This window comes from Manduca sexta, chromosome 12 (assembly GCF_014839805.1).
Source record: "Manduca sexta isolate Smith_Timp_Sample1 chromosome 12, JHU_Msex_v1.0, whole genome shotgun sequence".
Lineage (NCBI taxonomy): Eukaryota > Metazoa > Arthropoda > Insecta > Lepidoptera > Sphingidae > Manduca > Manduca sexta.
This window is the reverse complement of record NC_051126.1, coordinates 4657265-4673998: the sequence shown is the minus strand read 5'-3', so window position 1 is coordinate 4673998 and position 16734 is coordinate 4657265. Positions and strand designations below refer to the sequence as shown.

The window sequence follows — 16734 nt, the reverse complement described above, 5'->3', positions numbered from 1 at the left end:
AATTTTGTGTCACTGGTTATTGTATTCTTTTTAAATAAAATAATTTCTAGGAGCTATAATGAAGCTTTGTTAATAGGGGGACTGTTGGAACATTGTAGGTGTTCCATGTTCATAGGTGGCAGTGATCACTTATTATTTGTTATCCAGTATTTTAATGGTCGTTTATCCCAACTTTGTATTAGATATATATTAAAAATATTCAAGAATGTGCTTCAAAGTTATTTGTCGAGATATGATTCTTTGTTTTAATAAATGAATAAATTAAAAAACTTCAAGGCTTGGCAAATTTATAAGAACAGTAAGACTTTTATGGTTTTACACAACACTGAAAATATTTTGTTTCTCATCTCACAAATGTGACGCATTATTATTATATGCAGTGTAAAACCAGTACAATCCGATCGATATTTATATCATTCTTGAAAATTATTTGTTGTCACGTAATTGGCAACTTAAGTGTTCATGTTTAACTGCACGCTTATTTATAACAATAATAACATGTTGAAGTAGAAAAAGTGGCATCGGAAATTTAACAACTATATACAATTAAAAGGCGCTTGCGCAAAACAAGATTCTCTGATTCAAAAGTGTGCTTCAGGCTTATTCTCAGTCGAAAATAATTTATTGGAATATCGTGGACATTTCTGTAAAGATCTTGGTTTAAAAAATATACTGTTAATTACAATACTTATGGATTTATTATTATTGAATTTTGCTATTTTTATTTCGTCTATTAAATTTTTAGGCTGTATCTTTAAACACAGCGTATATTACTAAACATTATTTAAAATTAAGTATAGAGTGTAGGCTCATTTATCGATATAAAAACAATCAATTAAGTTATCCAGGAAACGTGGTCTTTCATAATCGCACAACTCAATCATGCGTACAGTAGATTGACTATAAATTGCCTACTTATTAATTACAGCTATTACCAGTAACGAATCTTTACTAATCACGGCAACTCTTACGCGGTAACATTAAAATTATCTAATAATTATATCATGGTAAAAATATATAAGAATATTGGTTTTTGCCTTTTTAATAATATTAAAAAACATTGCAGTCACATTTTATATAACATCACAAATAAATAAAAAAGAGTGATGTGGGGCTATTGTGCAAAAAAAAACTTTTTTCAAATTTCTTTCTTTCTTTGTCACACATTGCTTTGTAGAAAGATGTCTATGTATACCATCATTGGTTTAAGTATACTTTAACTCCAGAAAGGCATTGGTCTAAGAGGTGATTTAAAGAATAGTAAGGCATTACTAAGAATAGCGCTGGGTCAATAGCAGAATTTGTGCTTATTGCCGTCTTACTTAATAGTTTCCTCTGACTTTTTCTTCTCTGAAAATTATAATTACGCATGTTAGAATAGCAAACTCCACTTTAATATAATTTACCGTATTGTAACGTATGAAAAATTAACTGTTCCATTTTGTCAGACGCCTTACTGGTATGTACATAACGTTGTACCTTTCAAATACAGTTCTTTCAAGCAATTAAATCTTACACGGGAATTTCAGCTTCAAAATTTTCCAATACTATTTCTGATTTATTCCCCTGTCCTCGTTGGTATTACAGTATCTAGATCACAAACCTTGTTTCCTTGTAAGGGAGACAGGGTACAAGGAACTGTCGTGGAAAGCGGAATACGAACGTACCAAAACTGTCTATAACACACGGACTTATCGGAATAATGCTTTATATGACCTTATTAACCAAGTATCAAAACATTTAATATTTCGTACAAAAAATTATCTAGCTCTTCACTATAAAGTAATAATATTATATATAAACCTATTTTTTTTTCTAAATTGTGTTAGATTTGTGTTAATTAACAGTACATTTTTACTGAAACTGAAATGGGATAGGTCTAAAATGTGTGGGTTTGATTCGAATGCCGAGACGAATATTTGTCTAACGTGTGATGAGACTAAAAGTCTCTTATTTATTAGAATGTAGAGTCGAAACTGCTGTTTAATTATGATTTCTTAGTAATACGTAATTGATTTCATATTCGTGATGCTCCTCTCTAAAATCTTCCGTTGTCTATTGTATGAAAATATAAGTAGCAAATAGAATAAATATTAAATTAAAATTGAAAGCGATATGTAATTAGAATGTGGCGCCTATTGACGACTTTGAATACTACATTATGATTAATGAATGCGTTTTTAATTGCCAACCATGTTTCCTGTACACGGTTTACAAATGAGATACCTGTGTTGATTAAATATGCCATAAACAATATAAATGAAAGTGAATACTGTCCATCTTTAGAGCATCCTGGATTTATCGATTTTAGTTTGATATTTATTGTGACGAATTCGGTGAATAAATATTTGAATGGCGAATACGTATGTATTCTGTGCGATTTAGTATTTCATTTTAAGTTCTGTTTTAGAATATATTTGTTGATGGTTTAGGAAATATTAATTTTGAAATTACAATAATTATTTTAGACTGCCTCAGTGGCGTAGTTGTATTACGGTTTGGCCGTTGGGGTCTTGGGTCCAATGCCAGGTCGGGTCTAGTGGTATTAGGTTTATGTACTGAGTATCAGCCTGGAGTCTGGAATTTATGCCTGATATGTCGATAATCTCGCTCCCTGTCACATCATGGAATGGAATACGCACAGCAAAAAGTGGGTGTACCAATTTGCGCCTCTGCCTTCCCCTTTGGGGATAAAAGCCGTGACAGATTGTGTGTAATCATATTTTTAAAGAAAATGTTCTCTAAGGAATAATTCTATATTTAAAAATTAATTTCAGATAAATACTTATTGGATTCAGTTATTTCCTTAATTGAAAATTCATATTTCGAACTTGACCCGAATAATAAATTCGTCATAAATTCCAATACGAGAATGGAATATGCATAAAACGATTTTCTCTATAAAGTCGGTGCTTTCTGCAACATAGTTATCTCACAGTTTTTACACTAGCTACTGTTAATACTTAACAAGTAAGTGCATATAATCGTTAAACCTGCCGACAACGATTTGGTACCGTATGCTTCACATTGTAATAAATATTGTAATGAAAAATTTATGTTAATTTAAGTATAATACTTACTAGATTTTATAGTTTTATGTAAGTTATTGAATCTATTTCTAGATTCAGAAACGTAATTTGTAGAAAATGTAATTAGTTTCAACGTTTATACGATATGCGAACCTTTTGGTTATAATTCAATATAATTAGAATTACACTATAACTTAGTGAAGTTACGATTCAATTCATATATCATCGGAAAAATATCGATTTATCAAAATTTCGCGTTGCATGAAATATGCTTTTTACAAATGTAGGGTACACGCATCCGTTAATACTTCATTAAATTATGTCCCCAAGACGTCGATAACATTGTATTTATTACCATCCTTGTGAAAGTGCCGATTTGTGAGACCTACCTGAAATTAAGTTATTATGATAATTGACCATGTCCCTATAATGTGTACCTTGCGACACTACGGAATAAATCAAGTATTCTAAAGCGACTTTCTCACGTTCAGGTATGACAAAAAATTAAGTGGAGATGACCCGTACTTTTTACATCCGACGGCGATCATTAAACGATTCTAAATTTAAAAATGGTTCTAATAACGTCAAAATTGTGTGCACAAAAATTTTGTTCTTTTGTTGATATATTTTTTAAGATCTTGTATCGAATATATGTCTTAGGCCAGGTGTCCACTAGCAGAACGACACACAATGTTACGACATTATATTTAAAATTGAAATGATAAGGATTGTATTACAAATTCAATTTTTCGTTAGTTTAAAAGAGTTAGGATTTTCTCGGCTTGTAAATATCGTTGAATAGTAATTGCAATTAGTTTGAATTTGTATTTATGAAGGGTCCGTTGCCATGCCGTCGGTCCAATCAAAGTTGAGTCTTCTACAGTTTACGCACTATTGGTCATTACGAGTTTAAATGACTTAATCTCTGATGTTTTTGCAATCATTCATTAAATATTATTCTGGCTAGACCATATTACCGTGATTGATTATACAGTAAAAAAACAATCCAATATTCACTAACTTCACATTCAATTTAAATGACCGTAGTCTAACAGGCTAGCCACAATTAAATCGACAAAAACTCGTATAACACTATTGAATTGAAAGCGGTCTTTTACCCCGAGAACGTAACGCTTAGTAGCTAATAGATTCTTCTAGGATTTGCAGCAAACATTCCCCTTTACTGCGATCATGTCGACGGTTGAAAAGCCTATTGGATTAAGCGATTTCTTTTTTTCGAAAAATTTTAACTAATTTAAAAACATGTAGAAAATAGAGCTGATTTTAAATATGTATAGAACTTAGTGTCGCTTAAGTAAATTAGCCTTTCACCCGTCGATGTGCACTAATCTTTACTGCGATAGTGTGCACTGTCCTTTAATGCAATAGTATGCACTGTCCTTCAGTGCAATTGTGTACTCTGCCCTTTGCTGTGGTCGTGCGCACTGCCCTTTACTGCGATCGTGTGCTGCAACTTACTCCGTCGGGAATTGCACGGATGTCCACGCCTACTACATTATAACCTTTATAATTGTGAAACAAAGTGGACCCAATTAAAATGTCACTTAAGTGTGAAATATTGCCACTAAATCATAGCGCAGCCGCGGGAGAAATCTTTGACTATAATCAATATTTATGAACCTTTCTTCACGATTATGTAAACAGAGACAACTGAGAAATGTTTGCTTATTACATTTAATAAATTACATTGTATAATTCGTGAAATTTGCATGTAACTTATTACGGCATGAAATGACGATACGATTTTTTAATATAATACCATAAGAGACTTTATTTATTTATTTTTTTTAAGTACGCATAAAACAGATTTACTGTTTGAAAATATTACAAAACCTTATCATATATTTTATTCTAGTATTAAATAATAAGCATAATACAAGCATCTTCTATTCCATAAAAACCTTATCAAACATCTACAAACAATTAGAATACACACGAGTCGTGGCGTCGTAGATCTCTATCTCTCAAACAATATATCATAATGACACAACTTATACATATTTTTATCTAAATTACTCTAGAATTTTGCGTGTCCACTAAACGGTACCACGAAATGCTCTGATTATACTTCACACGTTTACTTTAAAATAAATTGGGCGTGTAATACTCTCGTTAGAAAATTGCACGAATAATTTGTGCGAGTCTTCGTGCATAAAAATTTGGAGTGTACGAATGCATGAATATTAACTTCCTCTAACGGTTTCTTTGTCATGATACGAAATATTTCAATTAAAAGCTAAATAATACATTAATTAATATTATACATTCTAATCGCTCGTTTGTTATATTCTCTAAATATACAGTCTTACTTATACACTTGTTTAGCGTTAAGAGGTGGTTAAGAATTGTTTAAATAGCTGTCAAAAACGTCACCGGTTCCTAGTTAAACCATATTAAGAGGCAAGATGGCGGGTTTTGACTTACAGCTGATCAAGTAAATTTGTGTTTTAAGTACGCATAGCTTTGCGAAATTTTTATAAGTTAGACTGATAAACGTAAAAGTTAATATAATAATTAAATGAAACAAATTTTATTTTTAATTTCAGACTAAAATCATATTATAAACATGTATTACAACTTACAAATAGACTCCCATCTCCCATGCTTACAATGGGCCAGGAATGCCTCATTACCATTTGCCACTGTTAAACTATTGTTAACCTGTTGTTATCTGTTTCAGATTTCGAGATAACGAGATTGAGGTGAGAATTTGTACTTTAATTAAGGGAATTATAGCGGATTTTTGTAAAGCAGTGTTTTGTTTCTATACTTAGTTAATATGGGAAAAAAATGTCAATGGGATCACATGTACTTTAAGGGGCCCGTCATACACGATACTCTTTGAAACAGTAATCGCTAAAACGGCTCTAAAAGCATATACTAGCTTAATATCAACTATTAGTTATTTCCGAAATTCGATACAGCGTAGTGCTCCCTTACCCTACGTTCAGGAGTCTAGTCTCAGAGAGTTCTAGTGTCTTATTTTGTCCAATGTTACTTGATCCAACTTCATATCTCCCTTATCCGTATAATAACGTGGAATGGTAGAAAACATTTACTTGAACATTCAGAAACATGCCCTGTCTCGATCGAAACTTACAGCAATTAAATTGGAAATATTTCTAGCAAAATGTCATTACCATCTACTGTTTTAGATATCATTTGAAATTCGAATAGAAAATTCTCATTTGTGTTTATTTATAGCGCATCATTTATAAAAACAAATTACGTATGGTAACGGTAATTAAACAACGCCTCCGCGGAACAAAGTTAATTTTGATGAATGGTGTGGAATCAGCTAAGTAATTTCTTATTGCGATGTTCAAAACTTGCCGGGTAGCCCGTTGATTGCACATAATTATCTTTAGAACACATTTATGGTTGTATTCTGAATATAAGGTTGAAATTGATTTTCGTAATGTTACCATGATCCGAATTTATCTGTTTTAATTGTAAACCACTCTCAATTTATAGTAAAATAATAAATTTTCAACTAGTGACGTATCTCTACAATTGTTTTTTATATTATTGTAGTAGAAGAGGATATTCAGATATCTAATCTAAATCATTATTACTTGTCCAAAAACACTTACCAATGAAAAATAATTGTGCATATGGTAGTTATAGAGAGGATTACGTAGGAAAGCGGTTTTATAGACCTCTAGAGAGCTCGCGTACAAGAAAATCTTTACTTTAACTTTCGATTTGACCCAAAGCGTTTACTACTCAAATGTAAGAACGGTGTTACCGTATTGGCCAGTTCTTTTATGGTCTATTTTTAGATATTATGATAAATATAAAACCAGTGTTTATATATTTAGATCAAGAAAGTTTAGTTTATCATGACAGTGAAATTAAAGGAGATATCAAGCCGAGAGTACAATATCTGGACAACCACGCAATTAATTAAGTTATCTATAAAGGCAGGTTTATACCATAAATCTTAGTATGATAACCACTGTGGGAAACTTGGTAGTTTCGTTAGACATTTTCCCTGTATAGTTGGCGTGCTTTTATAATAATTACTAAATGCTACTAATGCTCCCAGTTTGTTATAAGAAGCGGTACGTGGGCCAGTAAAACGGAGGACATTTGATTAATTGTAATCTTAGTATCACTCGAGGTCTGGCCAGCTCCATATGAGTAAAGTTAGACAGGAGGTTTTTTTTGGAAGCTCTCCGCGCCTTAAAGAATATACCTTACATCATGGATATTTTGCTAGGAATATAAGCTTTAAATGCAAGTTAAGGTTACACTAATTTTAATAAGTCCACTGAACCTAGATTCGTTAGTAGAAGATAAATGAATGGAGATAGAGTGGCGATTTGCTATTTAAACCACGTAAAACAAAGCATGAATTGTTTTTGCCAGAATACTATCCTAGTAAGATATGTCAATAACCCCTAGACAAATGGCATACATTTGTCTTTTGACAAATTGGGAAACGGAGATTATAATGAAACCCGTAAGCTATGGATTTAGATGAATTGGATTTTTTGTCATAACTGCCATCCAACGTTTGTTAGTGATCAAATAAACTGTTTGTATTATCTAATAACGGTATTGGACTTGTAAAATTTGCTGTTATTGATTTTATGCGATGAAATGTTTAAGTGCACAATTTATCATAACTTCGAGTGCTCAAGTTTGTAAATCGGTAGTCAAAACATTAGCAGTATATACATTGTACATACATATATATGATTCTTAATAATAATAATAATTATATCAGCCCTGTATTATATACTTGCCCACTGCTGAGCACGGGCCTCCTCTACTACTAAGAGGGATTAGGCCTTAGTCCACCACGCTGGCCTAGTGTGGATTGGTAGACTTCACACACCTTCGAAATTCCTATAGAGAACTTCTCAGATGTGCAGGTTTCCTCACGATGTTTTCCTTCACCGTTAAAGCGAACGATAAATTCACAAAGAATACACACATGATTTTTAGTAAAGTCAGAGGTGTGTGCCCTTGGGATTTGAACCTGCGGACATTCGTCTCGGCAGTCCGTTCCACACCCAACTAGGCTATCGCCGCTTTTTGCATTTATATATTATAATTAATGTGTTTTAATTTGATTACATTAAATTAAAAATATATGTTTTAAAATGCATGCTGTTAAATCCTTGGTTTCAAACGCAAAAAATAATTAAGTAATATTATTCCTTTAGAATTTTTATTCTTTCATCTAAGTTATTATTCTATTTTTTATGATCTGGAATCTACTTTGATATTAATTTTAACATAATATGAAACTAGGTCCCATGTTAGCTGGAACTGAGGTTAACTAAACGAATGTATCGTAAAAGACATTTGTTAATTATTCATAAGGTCTTCGACCTCACTCTGAAGACAGCATGATATTTACGATGGACATTTCTCGTCCTGGAAATACGTCTGCCTCCCATAATATTTTATAGAAGAAATTCAGAAGAATTTAAATAAAATTTGTTATCATTAATTGTTTCGATAGCATCTTACAGAATAGTAAAATCCAGTAGCCTGATTAAAATTTACAAAAATTTGATATGAAAACTAGCTCTTAAGAAATTTTATTACATGCATTATTTATTCTTTGTATCTTTAAATTTATATTGTGTGTTCTGAAATTCTTGGAAAATGTGGTTCACTATGTAATTGTAATGTCATCGTATTTACAAAATCTTATTCAGTGATTTTATCATTAGCATGCAAATGTAAACTACATACTTATGTATTTTTATTATTACATGTTTAAATTGTTGGTTATACTATCAACATCTTGATTTAATGTTAAGTCACGACTGAACTCGAACAATACCATCACCATTAAAGTACAAACTACTGCGTAAAACTGCACGATCAGCATCCTGACAAATTAGTATTTTTTTTTGTTTGTACTCCTAACTCTTTTACCAAACTATTGCACAATGCCTCATCGGGGAATCGACAATTCCGTTACTAATCGCGATGATAAGCTAGCAGAATAATCCCTCGTTCTTAAATTATCCGACGATTTTGTTAGCGGTAGCATTTATAGGTATATTTTTGTATCCGCCCGGATAGCGACCACCGTACACAAGGTGTCTAAACCCGCTATAGTAGCCCACGAAGTGGGTCGCGTTCCGGGATCAACCTGTGTTTCCAACAGGCCGGCATAATTGTGTCGACTATCAAGGGGTAATCAACGCTCGTCAGTTGCCAGTCTCCGTCTCCGCCACTCCAATTACCATCAGGGTAGTGGAGTCATGCAGTGGGGTCACTTTACATGTATAAAAAAAAAGCGCGGAATCTTCGCGATTTTCTCGCTTGGATACAATACCTTAGGTATCCAGTTTACTCACGCAGTTCATTGCTATTTTACCTGGAGGTAAACGCTATAAAATACATACATACTTAACCACAATGGTTAAATTATCTAATCTATTATCTCAACGTGGCCAGTAGTCATAATTTATACACTAGAAAGACAAGTGATTCATACTCGGAAAAACTAAGATAACATTAACATAGATTAATCACAGGCAGATGACCGATTACTCGGCTGGCTGTTTTCTTATGCGTCCGTCGCCTCTGGATATATTGTTATTCAGCCAGCATGTGAATTAATGGGCAGCCACTTTAACGAGATTAGATTATTGTAACAGCACAAATTATACGAGGAATATAATTAATCTGGTGCTGTTTTAAATGTGTTTAATTAACGAGTAAAGATCACTAATAATATTTAATCAGTGAACACTTATACCTTGTGAGAAAAAAACTTATTTCAAATATGTATTTTATTCAATTCTGAACATAACGTGGAATACAATAGAGATACTTGATAAGTATATAGATATTTTAATACATTTTATTTTTTCTAATCCTTCGTAGGTCGTCCGAAAAGTCAGTTAAAATATCTACATTTTACAATTATAGATTTTTTATATTAAATATTTAAAATTAATTAACAATTTTTCAAATATATTTTAAATATATATATTTAAATATAAAAAACCGCGAATAAATCCGCAAACTAGTTATATTTTTATGTTTAAAATTCGCTTAAATATAAGATAAGATTACATTATAATATAACAAACATATTAACACGCTATGTAAAATTGCATTAGGGTAAGTGTCAACATTCGTTAACCGACTTATAAAAAAGATAGTTGCTAAAAGAATTAAGCAAGCCCCTTAGATTCACTGCATACTTTCGAAAATCTACAACGATCATACATTTCCCTATTCAATGAATATATTATCTCAAGCTTTGACTTGTGATTGGTCTTGCTTTCCACTCATCCATTCCTTTTGCTTTTCTAGATTTGTTGTATTCTACTTTTAATCTGACAAGTATTGGTTAGTACTATATATCGCTCTATCTAATGTGACCATAAAGATAATCGACGAAGTAATAGAATCTGCGACTAACATAGTAGTTTGTACTAACGGGGAATCAGAGATTTCAAACGCGATCTAACATTGTTCCATGAGTATTCCTTTCAGTTTCAATTTATAAATGACTAGCGTTCATGATAATCTAGAATTTGCTCGAGGCTTTGCCTTCGTTTAAGAACTTTCCCGGATTAAAATCCTCTGTGTATTTTGCGACGTATAAGTGTTCTGTACTTTTACGTCGCAAAATCATTTGGAAATCATTTGTACTAAATTTCAACAAAATTCAAACAGTTTCTCCTTTTATTTCTGACAAATAGGCATCTAAACATTTTTACATATATTTATAATATTATTAAGAAGTAAGATTTATTCTCAATAAATCCTTATAGAAACAACAAATAGTACTTAAGTTTCGTAAAAAGTAAAGCTAATCTTCTGATCTATGCTGACAACGAAATATTACAAAGAGCGAAGAATTTTCCATGTATGTATACTCAATTTAAAATACCACGATAAAACACATTATCTATAAGGAAATACAATTTTACCCATGTCTATTTTCACCACCTCTAGGACAAGCCGATTGATAAATTCTCGTTTAAGGATCATGCAATAAACTGCGCTTGCCTCCGACAGGCCATAAAAACCGCTGACGACATATAAAGCTGGTAGTAAACTGACAAGCCGCTTGACAGTCATGACTCACAGTTGTGACTGATGTATAAGCTTGTTTTATTTGCAAATCGGCATTACGGTTCCGATAAATGTTTTTGAAGTCCTATTGGCTTTGATATATGCGACTTGTGGTTGGTAAGTAATTTTTTTCAAAGTCGAATTTAGCTCGCTGTGGATTTCAAAACTCGATTTGGTCTCCAAATGCAGTTGCAGTTTTTTTATATTAAGAAATAAAACTATCTGTTACTATAGCTTAGACTTATAAATCGAAGATTGTGTTTTAACTGTATTTATTAATTAATTTGTTATAACCTCTGAGAGTTTTGTGGCCAAATTAAAAGCATTATACGTTTGACATACAAAAACCATATTATTTAAACTATAATTAACAAAATAATTTCGTACCATTCAGTGAAAACTATTACGCCAAAAATATAAAGACTCAACTGCCGTTTGATTTAGCAATGAACAGTAAAGTAATAAAATTCTACTTTTTAACCATATACATCCCGTTTAACCATAACCAGACTGTCAATAACAGACGTTTAACCACTACAGTAAACACATTTGTGTCAAATATAACTGAAAGGGTAATAAACGAGTAGGAAATCATTTTCCAGTTTCTATTAACGTGTATAACAGTAAGCTAAATAACGCTTCAGAATTAATGTTTTTCATTTCGCAATAGAATTATTCATTTTAATCTATGTTGGTACGTTTGAGTTGGGAATCATAAATAAATGAATATATTTAGCAGTAGGAAGACCAAGATATCATAGACTAAGAAATGATCGTTAGAATAAGGCTTTTTAATGTGAGGTTAATTTTTGAGTTTTTTTTTTTAATTTCCCCGGTATCGTATTTTAGCATCTTAATTTTTATTAAGATAAAAATATAAAGAGTTCAATGGGAAACATTTCCTATCCCCCGATCCGGGGTTCGGACCCCATTATTTGCTTTTTATATACTTATTTTTGGGATAGTTTTAAATTATATTTTCCATCACTGTTAAAGCCAGTAAAAATTATTACCAATGAATGTTAATTATACGTAAACGTAACTTAGATCTAGCTTTTTTAAATTTAATTCTTTTATTTCTAGTTTTCTTACATTCTGCGCACTGCTTAACTACATAAAGATTATTACAAAATTTCCGTCTTGAATAACATTCCATAACATTATTCCACGTTTGGTATCCATTGACTTCATAAAGCATCCTGTCGCATGCACGTCAATTCAGCTGGACATATCGGCCAGGTGATCGGGGGATTCCATTAATTTCAAACATTTATGATAGTTCACAAGGTGTGAATCGGACATAAATTTAGCGTTTGAAGTAACAATGGCGGAGAGGTGTCGACTAGGCCCACTGCGTTGCGGGGCGGAGTACTGCACGGTATGATCTATGCCTCTCTAAAAACAATATGGTAGTCGATGTTCGATTATAGATTTGATATTGCATCGACGGAAATTATAAATTGAATTGCTATTTTCGTGATCATTTTTGGCCTTTTCTTGGAAATTAAAACAAGTGACATAAAAGTAAAAGCTGATATACTCGTTAAATGAATTTCCTCGTGTTATTATCCCATTTATAGCGCACGCAATTCAAAGAACCCGTGTTTCTTTAGAAAGTGTTTTCGAAACATTATGGTGTGACGACTTTAGGCGTAGATTTGAATGAACTTTTTGGTAACCCGAATGCTATTGTAGAGTAAATTAGATGCATGCAAAGTGATTAAATATACACAGAGCGGACATAGTGGCCGCCATTAAGCCTGACGGCAACACAAAACCATGCTGACATAATGATCGTTTTTCAAACACTTTCATCGTTAAAAAAGTTAACAATTTATCGGACAGACAAAAAATATGTTTAAAAAACCCTAACTTAATTGTTACGGTTGTCTGTAATGACGCTCGCACGAAGTCATGTTCGAGGGCATGTTTTTTCCAACTCTTTCATTCCGAATTTGGGTTTCGCTTTCACTGAAATGTGCATTAACGTATTTTGTAATGACTAATCAAATTGTATTTAGATCTTGTGACCTACTAATTTGTTGGTCTATTTTTGTTCAAAGTATTGCTTTCAAGAGTAATGTTCTTTGCTTCTAAATGGTTCATGATGTTGTGTTTATTTTGTTTGTTCATATTATTTATTTTGCAGAGAATTCCTTTGGTATATAAATTATTCATAAAATTTATAATTATTGATTGATATTTTCCAATTTAATGCATTATAAAACTTATTTAAACGGAGACATGAAATCATATTACAGATAGCAAAAGCACTTTTAATTATCTAAAAATCCTCATGATCTTGGGATTATGTCGGATTACACTACATCTGAAGAATTTCAAAGAACATTCGTCACAGGGTGAATACGCATTTATTTCAAATTATTTTTCGTTCGTCTCGCCTACATTATAATAGGAAACTATCTCGGGACTTCATTTCTATTTCTGGATGTATATTATATTAGCGTTTAGTTATGATGCTCTTTGTGTCAGCTGTAATAGTAAATTAAACCTTTAAATATAAACGTTTTGATAACTTCATAGTTTAAAGCGGTAGAATGAAGATGACGGTGGTAAAGATATGGGAGTAATCATCATCATCTTTAGCCTTTCTTTGTTCTAGCGGGACAGGCTTTATCCGGGCGAAGCCGCGTACATAATATAATTCCTAGCATTTGAATATTCTATGTCGTAAAGGTACAGACTTTCCTTGTAAGTAAATTGCTCAGCAGATGCGTGCAAAATGCCTGTACAATAATAATACTAACAAGAGTGAACTAAATGCCAGTTTAGAAATTCTAACTTTCAGTACGCAAGTAGTGTTCACGCGCTATTGTTCTTAAAAGCCCTGTTGCCTTAAATACTTGGCTTAAGTACTTTGCCTTATTCGATTTAGTAGATACTCGAATACAATGAAAGCAGAACATAGTTTCTAATTTCTAGTCTTATCAAACTTTGTTTTAAAATCGTTATTAAAATAGTTTTATTAGCAGAAAGTAAAATTTAAATGATAATAAAAAATGGCTATTCATTAGCCATTTATGATACCTTATACTTAGTATAAGATAGGCTTTTATATCGGCGAAGTCGTGAAGAGTGAATAAATTCGTAAAAAAGAAACGAAAACAGTAAGAATTAATATACAAAAATAATATATTTCAGTTTGCCTGTAAATACTACAAAAATGTTATTGAAACTGATCTAAATTAATTTTCAACTAATAAAAGGTAAAAAACAAAATCTTGTTATAAAACCGACAATTTACGGTCAATTGATCGCTACGTTTAACGATAAAAAATTATATTAATGTACTCAAACACAAACAGTATTTCACAAGGCGATGAACTTTTAAACAACGAATTAATCATTTGAGGAAACCAATCTGCCTCATGAAAACCAAATGGCCTGTATAATTTATATTTTTTCGAACCCAATGAATGATTTCATGAATGAAAACAATCGAGTTTTTTTGTCCCAAGCACTTTTGGGAAGCAGTGGGAAGTGCGTTGATTGTGAAACGAGATTGTAAATTAAGGCTGTATACAGTGACATGATTCGTATTTAACAGCTTCATTCCTAACTGTTTAAAATACCGAATTTATTTTTAAATTGTCCCTTGGTAATATATATTGAGTCGTTTTTCCGGCTTATAACTCTGTGTTAAGAGTTGCGAGATTTTATTTTTAATTTTCGTTTGGTAATTTTAGCAAATTTATTTAAGTATTTTTTAACAATAGCATGGTTTGCTTAATTCTCGTTCGGTAATTTTAGAGCATGTTTCGGGTTTAAATGAGGGAATTTTGTAAATGTGAGGCCGCGGGTTACATTCTCGCACCAAAACAATGTTTGTGTGTGAAATATTTGTTGCGTCTAGGTGTTAATACCGCTAGTCCCTACCGTTTCTAATACCCACCGGCCACGACACAATACTTGTGACTTACTGTAAGGTCCGAAGTTCATGCGTGAAGTCTTGTATTAACTTAAAATACATACTGGCTCCTTCACAGGGTATACTGTTGTATAGTATTTTGTAAAGAAAATGTAAAGAGAAAATTCTAGATACCTATTTATCTTTGCTTGCTGACATATTAGGAAGTAAAATCACTGTGATTTCATGCATATTAGTACATTACAAAACGGAAGTATTCGTCATATGAATTGCAATTTGTATAATCTTGTTTGTAGGAATTAAATGCACAGGTGCTCGGGAAAGCTAAGCTGGTTTCATGCCACTTCTTGCGTTTAATTCTAATTTAATATGTACACGCATTCAGTTCCGTTTAATTGCATTATAGTGTTGGTGTTAATGTGTTTGAATTTAAATGATACGATTTGCCGTGTATTATTTACTGACTCCGGGCTTTCTCTGCGGTTACACGGGGTGGCTCTTTTCCAACAAACTTGATGGCTTTAATGCGGGTTGATGGAGTTCGCATACATTATTTACAAAATAAACGCATTTGAGACGGTGAGCAGTTTTTTTTACGATAAGAAAAAGGTATCTTAATAATTATGTAATTCATGTACATTGCATATCTATAAAAATCAGAGGTCCAAGTCCGTGCTGTGATCAAATCTGACGTCACTTTGTACACAATCGTTCGCTCTGCATTTTATACATTTAATTATTTGGCTTAGCTAATTTCTTCTGGGTTATTGGATGCTAAGTAAATAATCATTGTTAGTACTTTTTCAAATGACTTGTACAAAGGAAGATGTCGCATTTGAATGCATTGCGCATTCTCCTCGCTTGAAGACCGCGCTACTGCAGGAAATAATACTGTAGGAATTTTGGCTCTAAGCAGAATGTGTCTGCATTATATTTCAGTAATATCAAAATCTTATTTGGAGGCTAAATAAAAATAAACAAATGATATTTAAATAAAAAATTATTAGTGGTCGTATATTTAAAAATATTATCGATGGTTTATTACTTATATAAAAAAACCCGTAACGTGTATAATATCTTATCTACTATAATTATTGACTGTTAAAAACTATAGCAAAGCCTTTGATCCATTTTATAAAAACTGATACTTTCTTTCTGAGTTTTGAAGGAATAAATCGCATAAAAATGTATATGATATATTATTCTCAATATCATAACATCGTAATGGCATGAACTTTCTTTTTTGGCGCCACGTTAGTGGGTCACTCGGTAGGATTCATCTGACAAGGGATCGACCTTTACAAGATTTCACTGATCATATGTTTATCTTGTATGATGTACATTATCTGATGTTAATCATTTTGAAGGCATTAATTGCTTATTTTATAAACTTAATGAGCGCATAAAAAATGTAAATAATTGCGTATAATGAAGAGATAATTGCTTATCATAAAGAAATTCAGAGAAATGTGAGCATTGAGTTAATTTTAAACGTGTATTAAACGTTTTACATTCAAAGAATTTATTAAAAAACGGATCATTTAAACTCTATATATATACACGGTCATTTTGACATTGCGTTAATGAATTAAACCACATACTCGTCTTTGTGTATGTTAACATTGTGTCGAAAATTATCCAAGAATAATCAATATTATCATCAAAATGCCGATTTTACGTTTCTAATATTTTTATCATTTTGTAGATTAGTGTGAATATGACGTGTATATGAGT

At 31.9% G+C, this 16734-nt stretch overlaps 1 protein-coding gene across 1 annotated transcript in view; it reads left to right on the top strand.

Annotated features, from left to right (window-relative positions):
• Positions 1-16734, top strand: part of LOC115451023 — a 91389-nt gene that overhangs the window by 35388 nt on the left and 39267 nt on the right. The window contains exon 2 of the mRNA XM_030179215.2: positions 5731-5752. The gene's annotated coding sequence lies outside the window, so the exon portion shown is untranslated. The remainder of the gene's footprint in view (positions 1-5730; positions 5753-16734) is intronic.